Source organism: Colias croceus, chromosome 5 (assembly GCF_905220415.1).
Source record: "Colias croceus chromosome 5, ilColCroc2.1".
NCBI lineage: Eukaryota > Metazoa > Arthropoda > Insecta > Lepidoptera > Pieridae > Colias > Colias croceus.
The window spans coordinates 2,764,939-2,785,860 of record NC_059541.1 but is presented as its reverse complement, the minus strand read 5'-3'; positions in this window follow the sequence as shown (position 1 = coordinate 2,785,860).

The window sequence follows — 20,922 nt, the reverse complement described above, 5'->3', positions numbered from 1 at the left end:
GTTGGATCGGACTGCACATGGTGTGCGAATTTTATTATAAACGGTTAATTGTTTTAGGAGTGGTAATTAACGTATAACGGTTATTGGTTTAGGAGTCCATTGAGGACAAACATTGTGACACGAGATTTATATATATTAAGATTATTGCCATAGAAAATCGTATTATATCGCGGTGGACTCGCCGCTTGTGTGACGTGTGCATTAAACCGGTAAGCCGCTACGCGTTCGGATTTGTGACTAAAGTTGGAAATAAAATGTAACATTTTACAAAAATCTTCCGTTGCAATAATAATCTGTAGTTACTACTCACAAATGTACTTTTTATTGAAAGAAACGTTTTACATTATCTAAATTCTTAAAATGTATGGAAGGTTATTCTGAATGTATTTTCTCGGAAAATTGATTTTATTATGACTCCTATTGAAAATGCCTCGCATTAAAAATACACTTCATTCTGCTTAGGTATAGATCACTGTGATTCTTTTAAATATCTTTATATCATTGTTAACTTTTTAAAGTCTGCTTTGAATAAAATAATATAATTATTGTAAATAGATACAATTATTAAAAATTGATTGCACCGTAAAAAGTATGCGTATAACATGATTAGTTTTTTAAAGAAAAAGAACATGTTTTACGGTGTTTTCTGTAAGTACGGTAAAATAAGAAAACAGTTCTTTATCCACCGTTCATCCATTTGATGTTATAATAAATCCAATATGGCGAGTAAATTGCGAGTAAAAGCTAGTAAATAATAAAAATGGAGTGCATGTAGCAGTCAGCGCTTTCTTGTAACTTAAAGTTACGGCTGCTTTAATACAAAAATAACAGAATAAAATGGATATTTCCTAACGTATAGCTAAGTACCGGGACCCATAATAATAATTCATAGTAACGTATCGCAAGATAATGTATACTGTTAAAAACCTCTCCGCATTTTAAGAGCTGGCAACAGCAAGGTCTATGTAAAGAGTATTTAGCATAAAATGCACTTTTTAAGACACCCCTCATATTTACGCCCTCAGCAAAAATTCACGAGTCCTGAATAATAATAAAAATCTGCGCGTCAGAATTTTCAGAACAAACTTAGTTGCAATGCATAATTTGGCGAATATTTTTATAGCGGAGCGGTGTAATTTATCAAGCAATATAGCAAAATTTTAAATACAAAATAGGATTAGGAAAAGTATTTGATTTCAACGTTGTCAATCTCTTAAAAACCAATCAGGATGCTGACGTCTAAAATCCTGGCTACGTTTTTAATGAATTTTGGCCGCTCTGCTTTCAACTTCACGTTAGAACGTAACGTGCATGTGTGTATCATGTATGTGTCATGTGTGTGTAGTTAATGTTTTTGTTTCATTATGAGAAAAGAGTGCAGAAGAAAGTCCTAAAGATGATGGCTTATATATTGTAGATACCGAAATATAATCCATACTAATATTATAAATGCGAAAGTAACTCTGTCTGCCTGTCTGTCTGTCTGTTACTGAATCACGCCTAAACTACTGAACCAATTTTCATGAAATTTGGTATGGAGATATTTTGATACCCGAGAAAGGACATAGGCTACTTTCTATCCCGGGAAAACGACGCAATCCCTTAAATCCCACGGGTACGGGTACTATGCGGGTTTTTCTTTGACCGCGCGGGCGGAAACCTATTAAACCATAATTCTTCTACTGATGAGCGCTTTTTAATGAAAAGTTGGAGTAATATGTAATATGAAATGTAATGTGTATGTTGTTATTTTGATATATGTTTACGCTATTGTATGAACACATCAGTATACTAGTCATGGTGCTCAAATTAACAGAACTGTTAGCATTATTATCGACAAGGTGCATTAACGATTAATTATTATTAGTGGAACTAATTATCTTAGGGTTGCAAACAGATCTAATTTTAATCTAGAAACTATATAAACCAATCTTTTTACGTATCTATTTATCTTATTTGCCAATTAGATTGAACAAAAGCTTCAAATTTATTTTTCAATCTCTATAAATATTTTTAGATATTACAGTAATCTGTACGATACAGAATTTTAATAAATCAGTAATATTAAGTAATCAAATGATTTTTATTTTGATTATGTCAATAATACAATCAGTCGATAACATTCCTCGTTACATCGCTTTAAATGTAAATATTAGTATGTGGTAAAAGTATGTACTGCTCTTTACCACAAAAGTAAGCATGTATTATAAATAATGCAATATAATTGTAACTTTATCATCAATCTCCTTTCCAAAACGATATAAATTTCTCGCATCCCTAACACTTAAACACTAATTATTATTATTGCGTAAAGCTAACACTATTGTTACCTAGATAACGTGCTAATAAAGATCATTACAAATGAAAATAACTTAAATTCCACTGCAATGTTCAACTCAATTAACTATGAAACCCATTTGACGGTATTTAGTTGTATGTTTACTGTTGTACATGACGTCGTTGTCGTACTGAATTATATTAGATTTTCATGATAGAAAAATCTCGATTATTTTAGACACTTCCTCGAGAATTATTCTATCTATTCAAAAAAAAACCGAATCAAAATCCGTTACGTAGTTTAAAGATTTAGGCATAGGTACATGTATACGTGTATATGTACGGGATATAGGACAGAGAAAGCGACTTTGTTTTATATGTACTATGTCGTGATCATGGTAGAACCGTCTCGATAAAAGGTGTGAATATTAAAAAAATGTTTCTCTTTATCAACATGATATTTTTAACAGAGAATAGTGAAGAAAAATTATTTAAGTGTTCGAGGGCTGAAGGCTAGATAAGTGTGCAGAATTTTACATGAAAATATTGTGATGAAAAAATAACATGATCAACAATATAAATTTAAAAAAGCGCATGTGCCGAGCATCCGTGTCAGAAGTGAAACTTCATTGGCAAGATTCAAAGACACCAATATCGTCGCCTTACGTCATGACGTGACGGTATTGCCATGACACGACTTTGAAATTTTCCCAACGCACCTAAAGAATTTTCACTTCAAAATTTACGGACATTTTCCGTGTCTCCACTGTTAAACAAATAGGTACTTTATTCACTATAAATCGTATATTATATCTTGGAATAATATAAAAAGTTGATTTGAAGAAGACTAATATAAGTATATTTTAGTGATGAAGAACCACTCTGAAAAGATCGTTTTGCTAAGGTCTTTTGGTAGTTTTCATTTGATATTATTTTACCTGTTTACAACTAAAGAGATTTTTCTTGAATCAGCATTACCTCAACATACTGTTTCAGACAACCACGAAAAAATAATCCTCAGTAACCAGAGTAAATGTAAATATTTTTTATGAAAACAACTATTTAGCGAAAATCAGATAACTATTCAATGCTTCTTTTGAGGCCTTTTTTTTCTAACTTAACTTAAAATAATTTCCTTTCATATCGAATAAGATATATATTATATTTAGTAGAGCCACAATATAATATAAGAAATGTATAGAAAAATCTTTATAAAGGTACTATCGCTATAAGCTACTGTAAACGTACAAATGTTTTAGTTGCCTAGCCACTTGATATTTACGAATTTACGTTTGTATGCAAAATTTCAACAACAGGGTACGAGTAAAATAGATTACCAACTACAATGGCAGACATATACTAACGAAGCAAGTGAAATAAAAGTGATAAAAGATCGTTATAATTACGACTTAAAATATTTTGTTTCCATATCACCGAAAGCCGTGACAACGTTCGAAAATTCTCTCCCTGTTTGCATTCCCTGTCATCAAAAAAACGCCAGGCCACATTTCATCGAAGTTACGTGCAAAATATTACATTATGCAAATGAGGTGTACATTAAGCATCGACCAGACTTGAATATTTAAACCGCAAACGAATCGCCGTTCGAAGCACGAGCTAACTGGGATAAAATTCACCCATACGGACATAACTGGAGATCATAATTTTGGAAAAAAGGTCCTCGGTTTGCGCTACGTGCCCCGTATACGAATATCTGACTTTTAAATGATGCTTTATGTATTCGCTGTTCAATGCCGATTTTACTGGATTGAGTGGAGAGTCGTTTAAATTCATGTGTATGGTGCATGTATTTCAGTTAAATATGATTATGTCAAAATTATTTCCTTTTATGAATTTTTCAAAGAGGAATATTTATTAAAACATAGGTATATCTATTATTTAAAAGAAGTATCTACATATAATATTTCTTATACTGAGAAATAAATATAAGTAAATACGTTTAGAATGTTATATAACTTAACTGTAGGATATTAGATATCAGCGTGTTTCTATCAAAATTAATTTGAAACCTGAAATGTTGCCAAACGCAAGGGGAGCCAAAGTACCAGGCAAGCATAATCGTTTAGATCTCAGACCAGTAAAATGAACATAATACAAATTGCAGTTTGTACAGCAGCGGAACCTTTCGTAGCGATCAAAGCACTCTTTCAGTGAGATTTCAATAACTGGGTCTGTACGCTATAAGTGAAACCCATTCAAATGTGCCTGAATGTTCGTAATTTTAATGATTTAAGGCGGTTATGTTCATAGCTACTTATTTATTTCATGAATAAAAATTTAGATGAATGTTATGAGTTAGAAACATCGTTTAAACTTTAAATGAGCTTTTTATCCTTATTTTATGCTGAACCCTATTTAAAGGTTGTCCTCTAACATGGTTAAAAATAGCACATGTGTATGAGTTTTCTTGGATGCGTAACCTTGGTTAATTCTAAAATGTATTGAATGTTTTTAAATATTGAAATTGCGAGGTCATAATAATATTACTGTGAAATATCATTTCGTTTAGTTTGACTATACTCATACGAAAAGATGTTTAACATATTAAAATTTTTGAATTATACACTGTGACCATGTGAAATGTGTTTTGTATTTCGTACGTATTTTGAGATTTTTTGTATAGTGCCAACTTTTAACTGGAAAGGTATGTTTACAAAAGTCAACATAAAAGTAAAATGTTAAGAGATATTTTTAGCTACGTACATAACGATTCACACTGATTCACAGATATTTTCTTTTCAAAGTACATTGAATTCAAGATAAATGCAGTTTTTTTATTCAAAATAAATTGAAAACCCTTTGAAATATTCGTAGCACGGTAACTCCATTACGTTTTCAGTCTCACAGAGCCGATACAAGTTGAAAACTATGAATCATTTTGCTTTGACTAACGTAGTGTAGGTGAATATTTACGATTGCCGTTTTAACGATACAGCAAAGCTTTAACAATCATTAAGGATAAAAACGCATGGAGTAGATGTTGCTGCTCCGATTTTAAAAACTGTATTTTGTCATTTTTCATAGAAATATTTTATGAAAAATATTCGCTTGTGGAATCTTTTAAGATAAATAAATGACTATAATATTTGGAACAAAACACATTATATATAATAAAAAATTGGCATTATTGATGCTCTATTGTAATCAGCGAAACTATTATCGTCTTATAAGCTACCTCCTTTTATATCTTTATCCCAAAATTCTTATTTTGAAGTTGCTTAGAACAAGCCCACTCTGTATAAAGAGCATGATTATTTCTGTTTTGTAATCAACTATTTAAACATATAGCTTTTAATAAATAAAGGTTTTGACTCAATATAATATGGATTACCGAATATATTCAACACAAGTACTATTAATAACTATACGGTAATCGTATTTATCAATTTTAGTGCTATTTAATAATTAATAGTAAGTGACTGAGAGTGACTCGACCTGAACCTTTGATGTTAATTATTAGTAATTTGCATATCGGTCCTCAGGTCCTATGGGATCATTTTGCATATGAGTCTTGGTTTTGATCTTTCCCTATACTGCTTATGGATGTTAGGCCTATGTCACACTTAGTGCCAGACCTAACTTGTGTTCAGGGTAAAGTGGAATGATTTTTACGGTGATAATGATGCTATCAGGGTACTTTTCCATTCGTAGGTACTATGTAAATTAGAGGTACTATTTTTACTGTTAAATGATGACGTTAATATTTGAATAATCAATGCCCATATAAATCACGTCATAATTAAATGTTTCGAAATATAATGTTGCATTCAATATATTCTGCCACAAAATTTATGATGTAGTTCCGTGTCCAAAAATACATCATAAAGATTATATTATATAAGAAACATAAACATTAGTGATTTTTTATATAATACAAGTATTGAACACTCCATTAAGACTTATTTAAATAATTTCATAATTTGTAAAACTCAGAGTTCGCTCCTTGAACGACACTTTTCTAAAGATGTACGATATTCAAGTTATTATCAATTAGAATATCTACCTTTTATAAACAAAGGAACCTAATTTAACGGAACACCTTCTTATTAACGAACATAGAAAAAAAAAGACGTGTGGCACTCGGACGGGGACTGCCGCGGTAAAGCTATTGCATAGCATGCCTTCAAGCCACACCTCCGTGCCCGTCGGATTGGGGAGCGTGAGGTTTTTTCGTTACGGAATTTCTGGATTCGGTCCCCGCGCTCAAGGCCCGCGATAGAAGCTATGCAATATCCTAAAATAAATGTATGTTGAATATCAATATGTAAATTGAACAAATTTGTAAAATAAATAAAATTCACTTTATTAAGAAAAATATGTTGAAACTCTTTACATGGAACTCTTTGCAATGGATATTTGTCTACTCAGAACTTTTAGTTAAACGTTTCGATGTAAAGTGTATACAATTTTCTCTATGTAATGTACAAATACATGGTAAACTAAAAAGCGAACATACCGTTTGTAAGAATGCAAACCGCGACATAATAATTATGTCAATATGCAACGATGTGAGAACAATGTCGCATTGCAATCGTTTAGAGATCTAGTTATTTGCAAACGTTTGCAAATAAGTTTATTGCTCCCGAACACGCGAGCGGAACTTATACAACGCTAGATCCCATAGAGATTGTGAGGTGCTGCGGTATGAATATGAGTCGGTACTTAACATAATTATGGTACGGGGTTCCCGAGATTTATGATGTCCTGGTAGATTGTTATTAGTTGAACGAGTATTTTTCAGTTTTTAGTAAAGTCTATATTTAAATGGAGTAAAATTCAAGAATTATGCATATTAACTACGCTGGTTATAAACGTTAGGATGTTTTATTTATGTGCCTTAAAATATGAATTGAATTTGACTGTAATTTAAACATTCTTTTGTTTTCCGTGAATATCTTTTGTATACCTAGCCTTGGTTTTGAACAAAATGAGGTGACAGAATTTTAGTACTTATTTTCTTCTTGGAAAGTCCAAAAGTCAATGAAAGCTTTTCTTGTAACTAAAATATTATCAAAACAGACTACGATTTGATTCTATACAATAGCGTTAATATCCGATGCAATCAGCAGATAAAAAACGGAACATAGTATTGTATAAAAGATTAAACTATTGTTATTTATTGCCTTTAAATCGATTTAGCGATCAGGCGTCGCATTAAACGACAAAACGCTACACGGACTTAATTTGAACAAAGCGGCACGCGAACGGAGTGACAAAACAATTTGCAATCGAAAGTTTACTCCCATATAACTTAAATAGAACGGGAATAGCGTTTAATGAAATCTGCATAAATCCTCAGAACAACAAAGGACGTGAAGACGCATTCTGCATTTCAGCCGAGGAAAAAATATGAGGCGAAATAAAATGCAAAGGAGCGAGCGACAACGGGGCGGGGTGCAATCAACATCTCATTAGTGAGACCTTAAATTCCCTTGTCTCTTGGGACCTATGGCAATTTGAGATAGTGAATAATTCAATTTACTATTTTCGTAAGACGAGTTAACTTCCGTACTCGTGTCTTGCGGAATTTCGTTAAGGATATTGTTGATAATGTATATGTAATACACAAGTGTTAGTAATGTTTCAATGTTCATCTTTGATCTTAACTACTGAGTTTATTAATTAAAACATTAAATCAGTTGCGTGCTCACAATTATTAAAAATAATTTTTCAACTGATGTATCGAAAGTCACATGTAAAAACCCAAATATACCTAAGAGGAAGTAAATTTCCATATCTTAGAAAAGGATTCTGTAACCGTAGCATTCCCCTACACAAGGGGGATGCAATACGACATTGATTGACATCAATACCCATTACGGTTGCTATGCAAAAATTGGAATAATCGTCAAGCGAATAAATTGAGTCGCGAGAAGTTTAATGAGCTCTGCGGAACTGTAGGACAATTTGCTTGTATCAGACGGATAACATTCGAAGTCAATTTATTGCTTTTGAATTGCTTGAATATCGTAGGAATTTATCCCGTTTTCATGGACCTTTATGAGAATAATTTGAGAAGTTTATAAAGAGTTTATTAATTCTTTAACTCGATTGCTCATATTTATGTTTAGTAGTACAGATGATATTGTCACAATTTGAGAGTTTCTGAAATAACTTTCACTAATAATTAATTGAACTTTCAATATCAAAATACTCAACAACATAAAGGTTACTTTTAGTTATTATATAAAAGCAAGATATTCCCAATTCCAAAAGCAATAACGTCCATATTCCGGATCACTTATCAAGAAGCTATTCCGGTATCGTATCTGAATGGTGATCAGCATCCAAAACGCTTGACATCGAACACGATACGCTGAAAGGTAAATTGTGTGTGTAAAAACAGAATGTGAGGCGATATGTGATGAAATATGATGATAGTCGCTCGCTATCTGATCGCGTGATTGTTTCAGAATAAGCCCTTGTTTTTACAGCGTAGAAAGGGACACTGGATAAATATTTTTTTACGTAAAATAAAGGCTGACTCGAAAAAGGTGTTTGTAATTTTCAATAGCATTATTTGTTTCAATAATGATTATATATTATCTCAATATCAATATCAGTTAAATAATGTTTAAGAATATTATACAAAAATCGGAGTCCATTTCTTTATTCCCGTCCAAAATATCCTTCTCACTCCTTTAAAAGCGGACGACGCATCTTATGAGGCAGATACTTCTTCAAGTGTTCGTGAGAATTGGTGCTCGTTATCTAGCTATTAGACCACCAACAAGCTTGGCTACAGGCTGTTAACATATTAAGAAAAAATAATAAATAAATAATCATCTCATTTTATCAGGAAAACAGCATTGATTCTTACTTAAGATTTTCCTTATCTTTCTTGCGGATCGTTTTTAAACTTTACACAATGCTACTTCAATAAAATGATGCATATAATATAAATTCACCATAACTACTGATGTAGTACTTTTTCAGTTATGAATAATACATGTAACTACGTTTATGTTAAAAGTAATTATTATTCGAACTTTAAAACTTGGTCTATAATAAAAGAAGATAGGTTTCTTGCTACTCTATTTTAAATAATGATAATTTGCTGCATATAATGTATTTTAAAAACAATATACAAAGCTACGGTTTATTTTTTGGGGTCCAGAAATAATTCATTCCATGTGAAATAAGTGGAATAAATGGGAAACGGCAACACTATAAAAGCATTGTAACAATATTTCTGGGCTCCATTCCTGCCATTACACATCAAAATTTTTCTCTCTAGCTCCATTTATCAGGTAATGTTCATAATTTGAGGTTCCGCTGTTTTTAGGGTACTCCAAATTTAGCATTTTGCCCGACTGGTGTTTTATTGGTTACTTTATAATATTATGTTTTATAAATGTCAACTCTTTTAACGTGGTGCCTTCTTTTATCTTCAAGCCCTTTTGCCCATTAATAATAATAAATAATTACAAATTCGTTAAATTTCTACAATATACCGATTTGTTAACATATGGATTTGTTAAATTAATGCTCATAAGCTTTTATACAAATAAATAAGCTATTCAAGTATCATACTTTTCAATTCTTTTACAATTTTGTCTATCTATACTAATATTATAAACTGAAGAGTTTGTTTGTTTGAACGCGCTAATCTCGGGAACTTCTGGTCCGATTTCTTTCGGTGTTAGATAGCCCATTTATCGAGGAAGGCTATAGGCTATATTATTATCATCACGCTAAGACCAATAGAAGCGAAGCAATGCGGGTGAAACCGCGGGGGGCAGCTAGATATACTATAAGTTTAGAAATTGGATGGTAGATTATCGAAATAATCTACACTAAATGCCAAGGTAAAATTTGTTTTTAAATATGAATATCGCTTTGTGATATTAATAGATTTCCAAAAAATCGGTTTGTTCATTAAAATATAGTCTTTTATCCTTTATTTTGTAAAGGTATAAAGTGTCCTAAAAGCACAGTTGACAGATCTGTATATTGTGGTAAAAGCGAATACTAGTAAATTTGCCACGTGTTACGGATTAACATACATGTTTTTCATGTATTCTATCTGTATGATGATTTTTATTTCTGTTTCAATGTTGTATGAAAATAATATTTTTTATTAGGATTTTTCTTTTGTTGTGAGTGGTAAGTTCAAGTACTAGCATTCATAATATATTTTCTAAGTCTTAACTTAATTTCCAAATATATATTTTTAAACAAATTAAAACCAAGTAAGTCAGTTTTTTAATTATATTAAAAATAAAGTTCGTGTATTATTTTTCACTACCACTTTTGTTATATTAAAAATATATTTTTTTTACGATAATAGAATCAGTATCCGACTTCCGAGCTACCAGGGCTTCAGGATTCTAACGAAGTAATTTAATGAGCTGACCCGTTAATTGAAGAACAGATGGTTTGAACAGTCAATGTTTAAATTAATTACTGTTGAGTTCCCTTTCGTTCGGAAGTTTTTAGACTTATTGTTTTAGACAGAATTATTAAACGATTATAAATTTTAGTACTTTTATAATCGAGAGTCAAGATGGAATTAAATGGATTTTTCTGATTTGAACTACTTTGAAGTCAAATATATATTTTCTTTAGTAGTTTTATTCCTTATTGTACAATAAATATTTTATGTTAATGAATGTAGATTTCAATTGTGTAGTATCGCAGTATTAACATGTTATTACTAAAATAATAAATAGTTAAGAACTAATGTAATGCAAATTTACACTACAAATTAAAAAAATAATAAAACGATTAATTAGCTGCACCCTATATCAGTATAAAATTTAAATGTATTCTTGTAATCATATTACACACAAATCAAGAAACTGTAGAATATAAGTACGGTCATACAAACTTTAACATCCCGTCAAAAAATATTTGTTCCTGAAAAAAACTACGACCACCGTCAATAAACACAGATGCAATATTTATATAGGTACGTCGTGTACAAGCAAAAAGCGTGATTGTAATTCAGATCTCGAGATGTTAATTTCTCTACTAGGTATCCCCAGACGCCAATTTAGCCGGTGATATTTTATTCATTGTCTCACTGGCTAGTAATGACTCCACTTTCATCTTGAATATCTTTAGGAATATTACATTTTTATGCTGCGATATGCTATTGAAGGATACTCTATTTAATGGCGTTTTAGATTCGGATTTTTCATTGTTGAAATGTTCATAAAACTATTTTTAGTTTATACTTATGGGTATATGTGTATTTAACAATACATTTACAGTGGGGAAATAAATGAAAATAAAATAAAATATTAATTTTAAGAAACCGGCGTTCATAAAGCCAAATTCGAAATTTAAATGAAATTGAATACTGTTCTTTTTTTAATAATTTATATTAAAATTATAAAATTAAGTTTATAAAAGCACATTATAATATGCATATTTCAATCGATTTATTTATTTGATTACATCGACAATCTTATAAATATTACAACTTTACTTCATATCGAGTTTATTCTGTGACAAAATTCTCTTGTAATTTAAATGCTATTAAATTGTTAATTAGGAGCGAAAATTGGAGTAATTATAAAATCGCTACGGATACGGAAAGTTTTGTGGAGCAATCAAAAATATTCAATTGCGCCAATCGAGATCTTGGTTAGGGCGCTTTTATATGACTTCAAAGTTATAAATAATAATTTGAGAATTATGATGAATAATGAATTAATAAGGATAATGGTTTGTACGATTTAAGGTTTTTTTAAAGTTTGTGTTCTATACCTATGTGTTTCTATATTTACCCTTGCTGCAAGAATTACTTGCTAAAGACTACCTTCCTACCTACTTCATTTTTTTTTTTTTTTATGCTATAGGACAGCAAACGAGCAGACGCGTCGCCTGGTGTTAAGCGATACACGCCGCCCATAAGCATCCACTCCACTTGGAAGTGGATGTGTTGCTGTCCTCAAAGGGATTTGGATGGAGTTAGGTAGAAGGGGCGAGGATGGGAGGGAATGAGGATAGGGAAGGAGAGGATGGGTAGGGGATGGGAAGGGATATGGGCCTCCGGACCCCTCACTCACCGTACGGAACGCGACAGTAAACTGTCACTATGGCGCCGATATTCTGTGAGGGTGTGGTACCTTCCCCGGTGCGAGCGTGGCCCAATTCGTGCCGAAGCATGCTCGACTCCCATGTTTTTGGAAAATGGTGTATCAGTTAGTAGCTAAAATATAATTTCTACATACATCCTACCTATAAAGTTTATATTTACAACATACACCAAAATCGCTCGTTCGTGTACAGCTATTAAACGCTACATTTGAGTCATAATTACGCATTTAAGCATATTATACACTGCACCGAAAGTTCCAATTCGTCCGAACGCAACTCAAACCCACTCGAGTTAATTTGCGATAAACAGTATAATCAATCGGGATTTCCGAACGACTCATGAATAATTCCAGGGAACTTTTCCCGTTGTACACACCCCCTTATTTTGGGGCTATTCAATAAGCTAATTTGAGCAAGGGTTGTTAGTACGAGGCGTTGTATTGTGCAATTAAATGTTGGGACTGTGTTTTGAATACTGAAAGTAATTAATATTGTGAACGGGTAAACGTTTCGCGAAAAGAATTAACAACTTTGCGTGATGCATATAAACATGGATATAGAAATAAATACATCTAAAGAACAAGACTGCATATTTAATATTCCGAGATAACGGCATGTTTCTAGCCGTTATCTCGGGATATTTGTATTTTTATGAATACAAAGAGCAACTTCGCATATATGTCTCTTTACCCTATAAGTGTTTTAGTATTGAAACTGCTAGTGCAAGTAAAAACTAAAAAGTATTAGTAGGAGTACTTGTTATAAACGTGTAGAGTGTAAACAATACGAGGCAGTCAATCGTCTAATTGATTACGATTTTTAATAGGGTGGTGGTTAACCTTTGTATTGCGTGTACACTTATCCCCTTGAATTAAACATGTTCTTAATTGAATTGTGAATATATTAACAAAACAAAATCGATATTTGATAATCAATATGTCAATTATCTATGGTGTTTTTAAATAAAGTCTGTTTGGATTCCTTTTATATATTATGATTATGATTTCACGATTCAGTTTTACTATAATAAACATACTAAAAGGCATTGTAAGTCCTTAAAATATAGGAATATGATTTTATCTATCAATAGATAAAATCATATTCAATTTCAATTCAATGGATATATAATTAAGATAGAGCTATTGTTTTAATAAAATTAGATGTTATTTAAACATTTGAAATACATAAGAATAGTTAGTTATTTAAAAATGATATTATAATTATTGTTAATTTTCATTTTCAGGATGGCGGTAGTTGAACAATTAACAGAGGACGCGCGTGGTAGCCATTTCTTTTATTCACTTTTTATGCGACTTCAAGAGCTGCGGACGTGTTATAATAATACTTAATTCTTCATAATTTTTTTTGTTTGTGTGATTTAAGAAATGTGAAATGTGTACTGACATTTAATAACCAATTAAGTTTTGGATATTTGCGATATTAATTCATAGAAATAATAACGAATGTACATTTTTAAAATTACAGAACCTTTATTTACAAACGCAAAAAATACAAAGAACATTATTAAATTATACAGGTAAAAACGGTGAAACCCTAAATATCTCCGTAAGTTTCCGGTAGGCAACAAGAAAAACAAAGTGAATTCACAATTTTGATTTCCTCACTAATTCGGGGCCATTCATCTGGCTCACAATGCTGAATGCTTGAGTTCACGCAAATAGCATTAGAGCGAGCCCTTGTGTTGTAAATAGGAGAAATGGGCTGTGCAACTTTAAAAGAAATGAGATTTTATCTCTCAACTATGGGGTAACAATCAAACAAATGACGGCTATTAATGGTGTGGTTATGTTTGAAAGAGACGTAAACGATGTACTGTGGAGATCAAATGAAGTGCTGTTAGTGATGTCGGTTTGTATAACACTTGTTTATTGTTTATTTTGATACTTTATTTCAGCGAGAATAAGGTTTTTAATAGGCGGGACCACACAAACCGGACAGCCTCGCTAAGCATTTTCCACGCGAAGCAGCAACAGTGTGGTCATCCACACTGTTGCTGCTTCGCGTGTTCGCGTGCACTGCTGTAGCCTCCAGCGAGGAAAATGGCGGCTCATGCGTATTTAGCAATTGCTTCGCCAGGCTGCTAGCTCGGAATCGGTTAATCACTTGTAAAAGGAGTAAGTTATTTTCTAGAAAGTTAAATCTTGTTGATATTTTAAATAAAAAAATAATAAAGCATTTGTTGTATTCATCATATCTTTCATTTCATGTTTGTTTTCATATTTTTTACAGGTGATATTGTGTTCTCTCAACGGTTGTATTAACATCGAACCCAGGAGCAAAACTTGAGTGAAACATTCACGTTCTAACTACTTAATCAAAGGGGTTTGTAAATGTCTTAACACGTCTGCTAAAAAATGAAATTACAATGGCAATATTTTCAAAACAAGTTGAAGATTTTGACGAAAGATCTAAAACAGAATACGAAGCGACACCTTGTATCCTACATAATAATTAACATTTAAATGAATATGAATACAAAATCAACTCACACACTGAAACAATAGGCCGGATTAACGCGTAATACAAACACGCCGACGCAGACAAATAGAAAGTCTTTAAAACGTCAACAATAAACAAGCTGTTATCCTCTGTTCCCTGAATAAATTATTTAACTTCCTCACGTTGCAGTCCATATTTAAGCTAACCCCTTTAATGTTCGACTGTGGAGGTAGGAATTTACCACCCTGGCGATGCTCCAAATCTCCGGTGGTCGTAGATTACCTGTCCTTAATGTGCAAACAAACTTTTTTCGTTCTAACCTAATCCATTATTCGTGATGAGTTATTCTAACGGTACATTGTGTTGTTTAGTATTCGTGCTTCAATGGATTAAGGCCGGGTTAAATATTGGGACGTTGTTTTGGCGGTTGATTGCGTTAAAAGATTTGGAAGGATGAGCAAACAAGTTTTGTTAATTTGTTAATGTAACTAATAGAGTAATGTAGGAATGCAGCTGAATGCGTCCTTATTAATAATTAAAATCTAACGGTGAGCTTCCTCTTTTAATAACATTTTATAATTACCAATTTCCAGATGCTTTGAAAAGTTGCATAAGAACGGAAGTTTAAAGTTAAGTTCTTTTCTTTTTTATATTTCATCTTTAATTAGACGTTTATCTATACTTAGTAATATTATAAAGAGGAAAGGTTTGTAATTATGTGTGTATGTATGGTTTTCACGCATAAACTATTGGACCGATTTCAAAAATTCTTTCACCATTAGAAAGCTGCATCTTCACTGAGTAACATAGGCTAGATTTTATCCCGGAAATCCCACGGTAACGGGAACTATGCGGGTTTTTCTTTGAAAACGCGGGCAAGGCCGCAAGCGGAAAGCCAGTTAACATATAAAACTGTTACAACAACTGTAAATGTAAGTTCAAAAATTGTTATCTTGCATGTATGAGCTTTATTTTTCCCCTAAAAAGTCCAGTCAATCTATATAAAATAGCGGCAAAATTGGTTCGTCGTTTATATGAAAGCATAACACATAAAGATAGAATGAATGACTTTGTACGTCGAATTTATACTTTACTAGCGGTCCGCCCCGGCTTCGCCCGTGGTACATATTAACGTTTTCTCTACATAAGAACCATCCTCGTACTTCAAGGAATATAATAAAAAAAGAATTATCGAAATCGGTTCAGCCGTTCTCGAGTTATGGAATTACAACGAAAAGTGGCATTGATTTTTATATATTAGATAACAACTTTATTTATGAATTTTTACTTTGTAACAATTTTACAAATGTGTTGCAGTCCGTTGAATGTGGAATGTACTTACACCTGATGCATGGCAACCCGTATTAATTTATTCAGATGCCTTACTTAACGATAAAATGTAATAACAGCTCAGCCCCCGGAATCACAGACACAATAGAAAATCTATTGTGTCGTGGCCCGATCGGACCGCTCGGGGCTCAATGTGATAAAATGCATTTGAGTATGAACAGTTTTTTTATTTATAAAAGGTACCTTACTATACCTTACCTTGTTAAGATAAATAATACTAATTATTTATTAAATATATATTAAAAAAAATATTGAAAGTCTGTCGAATTACATCAAATCACCTTAATCTAAATTATAAATTCTTGTTTCATACAACGTACTACAAAGTATGTGTTCAATTTTGTTTGTTTGACACAAAACCCATACATTGATTCACTACCATGGAAGGCTCAACATTCTTATTATTTTCGTAAGAATACCTTCATTAATAGTTGTCTTTTAATGTCATATAAGCATTATTTTAGTGTTGGTATAAAATGTTTAATGAAAAATTCAAGGTAACAAGTTCATTCCTTCTATACAAATAACGCGCGAGACAATTAACTATACTAGTGTTAATATCAAACAATCTAGCATATTCTAGTCTCTCGTGTTGCACTTCTTTCGCATGTCAAACGAAGTTATGGCTCGCTGTTGTCAAATGTACGGGTACACAATATTATTTCTATTCTAGCATGCAACATGTCGGTCTGAGTGTCTCTAAAATTTATATCGTTTTGATAAGAAGTAATGGATCGCTGCGGTAGATTTTGTACTTCTGTGAATCTTTTTTTGATGTCACATCGATACCATACAGATGGGATTATGACTTGATTGGATTTAATTCCGGGAAATGTGTCGTCATTTTATATGAGGGATAAACAAGGATCGAAATAAATATTGCAAATTTCTTTGAACTGATAATGTGATGGAGAAATGAGTCACGGTGGAAGTGTATAATATTTATCCAATGCCACAGAATTATCGTTTAATCACCCGAATTATAATTTATACCTATTAAAATTATCGTACTCCTTGTGTAACTAGCCTACTAATAAAGCAATTTTGTAAGCTGAGTAAATCTCAAACTACACATATTTTAGCAACATCAAAATATAGTAATTAAATAAAGCTACAAATCAATATGAAACGCTATAAAATATTTCATTTATTCGTGCGCGAAAAAATAAAAGAGATTAATTTTCCCTCGAGAACATCAAAACATAAATAATCGGGAAATAGCCATTTATATTTGTTTTCGGTCATACAATTTCGAAACTCATGTGACGAGGAAATTGATACGGATCTGGATTCATCGGCGCTTATTTAACTACTGCAGGAAATAATCAAACCGAATCATAGCAGCGTAATACACTATTAGCTTTTTATTGAATTCCTCTCTTCTACAGTGGTGGTGGTAGCGTGAGTGGACGGAGAGATCTTGAGTTCGATAACTGATGGAGAATTAAAAGTTTCGATAAAAATGACATCTATATTTTTTGTTGGTTAACTCTAACAGATTCTAAATATGAAATAAGGATTTTTTTTCCGTGGTTGATTACGATAAAATCGTTGAACGTGAAATATTATTAATAAATAAATATCCATGAAAAAACTACCCTCATCCCGTACCTTTAACTTCCCCAACCCAAATTTTCAGGAGCACTCAATAATTAGAAACATTCTCATCCATAACTCCCGAAACATAAATAAATATGGGTTCATTTATCCTTTAATTTTATACTTTAATACCTCGAAGGATCAAAATTGTTTATTGTATACCAGCTATCGGGCCAAATCTATTAAACAGAAAACTAATTCAAAGTTCTGGCTTTGTTTGCCGTCGAAACTGAATAAAGGGATAAAAAGCACCTTGTCGCTAAACGATATTGAGTTCTTAAAGCAATTAAGATAAAACTGAGGACAAAACCAAAAGCGTCCGTTTTTGTTGGGTTCATGGTGGTAATTATTAAGTTCAGAATCATTTCCCGCATGGAGTTGGGATGCTTATCAGCTTTTTTACGAGTTTCGAGTACTACTCAGGTACATTTCAATGTTTTTTAATTTAACCCTTTTGATATTATTCATGAATTGTTGCATATGTCTGTTATTTATAGAGACTAAATTAACTCGGTACGTTTGGAAACGACAACAACGTGGAATGATAATAAGTACCTACAGAAATAGTTAATCAAAATAAACTATTCCCTTAAGACAATTACATTAATTTGAATAAAAAAAATTCCTTGATTCCTCAATTTCTTAACCACACTCTCAATACTGCAAAATAAATCCCTAAAACAATAAATACAAAGTCGCATCACGTGCATCTAAACTGTAAATACACGAATGTTCTTACAAATATTTCAACTTGCTCTATTTACAATACGGATTAATACAATACTCGTCTATTATCTGTTGTAGTTAAATTTCTTTTTCCCGCTTGGGGACGTGGTTGAACCGTTCGTTAAGGGACTTATAGCCGGCTGAAAAACGGCTACATATCTTCTCTGTTTTTATTACGATTGTCGACGCTATAGTTTCCGTGGTTTGTTTTGCAATTCTATTCATATGCGGAATTTCAGTTCGATACATTTTATTTATGTGTTATTTATATTCATTTGTAATTATTACGTCGTTATGAAAGTTCTGGAATTATCGTTTGCAACTAGCAATATCATACTTGTAATATTTTTTTCATTTGTTTTAAAGAAGATTCGCAGAATTTCTGGCCTCGGCCTAATTTCGATCAAAACATCGGTGATTCAATTCAAAGATGTGAATGCAGAAATTGAATTTTATTCTACTATTTGTCTGCGCTACTTCAATAGACCAATAAAATATCTAATTATGCCACAAAACAATTAGGTATTATTTATACACTTATTTGAAACTTACAGTGGCAATATAAATGATGGTGTTGAAATGTTAAAGAGTTAAAAAACTGGATGTTCAGAATTTACAAATCATAGTAATATAACGCTTAGAATTGTATTCTTAAAAATTAAATTATTATAACATCACAAGGTCAATATTTTGAAGAAAAATAAATGGAAACATTTTATAAAAATAAAGCAATTAATTAGCTTCTAAAGTTTACTCAGTAAAATAATTTCAGTAACGGTCAAGTTAATATTGTACTTGTTCGTACTCGCTTTAATTATTAAATTGAAACTAAATTACAGTAAATTAAATTATATTTTTATAATATTGTTTGACAAAAAATATACGCTTATATTTTTTGATCTTAAAATGTTAACTAACTTCTTATTCTATAACTTTCAAAGAGAAGAAATATTGTAGATATAATATGGAAATTACGAAAAGTGTTATGATTGATTTTATTTCACAACTAGCTGGGCCTCGCGGTTTTACCAGTATTGCTCCACTCCTATTGGTCTTAGCGTTATGATATAATATAGCATGTGTTAATCCAAGGTACCCTCTATGTGTGAAAATCGGTTTAGCAGTTTTTATATTCATAGATAGTATTTACTTTTTGTCCTATATGCCAACGCGATTGTAAAGATCGAACCTATATAGCGCTACATATACATATTTTAATTTAATTATTTCTTTTGTGATTTGAATTCCCGTAACACAAACAAGACAAGAGACATACTCCGTGCGTTTCGCCCTCCGGTGCATTTGTGTTAATGTTTTTAGTTCATAAAAATAGCTTTTATGTTCTAGGAAGTTGTTTTCAAGTGACTCAGAAAGGACGCTCGACTGCCAGACCAATTTAAACAGAACCTTTCCTACTGTAAAGTCTTAAAGAAGCTTTTTAGTTTGTGGCCTCGAGTTTGAAAGTTCAGTTTCGAGTCAACGGTTCCCTACATTTAAAGTAAATTGTTAATGAGACTTAAAGTCACTTTTTGCCGTGTTAAAAACTGAGATTGAAATATTCGTCGCTTCTCTTAATTGTAACTTTTAGGTTATTTTTGTTCGATAAGTCTACTTTGAAAGAAGGCGCGAACACAATGTGTCAAAATTTGCGTTAATTTAGGCTGGTTGCAGAGCTTGACCGACCATCAGTGCGTACGTCGGTCGCGCTTGTCATATGTATGGAAATTCATGAAACCGTTCATAGCTAGACCGACCATACGCACGCGTATTGTCATGCGCATAAGGCCGGTTGCAGAGCTTGACCGACCGTCAGTGCGTACCGTCGGTCCTGACGATACGCATCAACAATTGTATGACTATGACACTAAGGCTGGTTGCAGAGCTTGACCGACCATCAGTGCGTACGTCAGTCGCGCTTGTTATATGTATGAAAATTCATAAAACCTTTCATAGCTAGACCGACCATACGCACGCGTATTGTCATGCGCATTAATGTCATAGTCATACAATTGTTGATGCGTATCGTCAGGACCGACGGTACGCACTGACGGTCGGTCAAGCTCTGCAACCAGCCTAATGCGCATGACAATACGCGTGCATATGGTCGGTCTAGCTATGAACGGTTTTAATGAATTTCCGTACATATGACAAGCGCGACTGACGTACGCACTGATGGTCGGTCAAGCTCTGCAACCAGCCTTAAAGTTATTGTAAACTAGAGGTCCGCCCCGGCTTCGCCCGTGGTACATGTTTAAGTTTTCTTTCCATAAGAACCATCCTCGTACTTCAAGGAATATAATAAAAAAGAATTAAAGAAATCGGTTCAGCTGTTCTAAAGTTATGCGCTTACCAACACATTTTGGGATTAATTTTTATATTATAGATAGTGCATCGTCACTATTAGAATACATAGTTGTATTTTTACTATTTATTACAAAATGT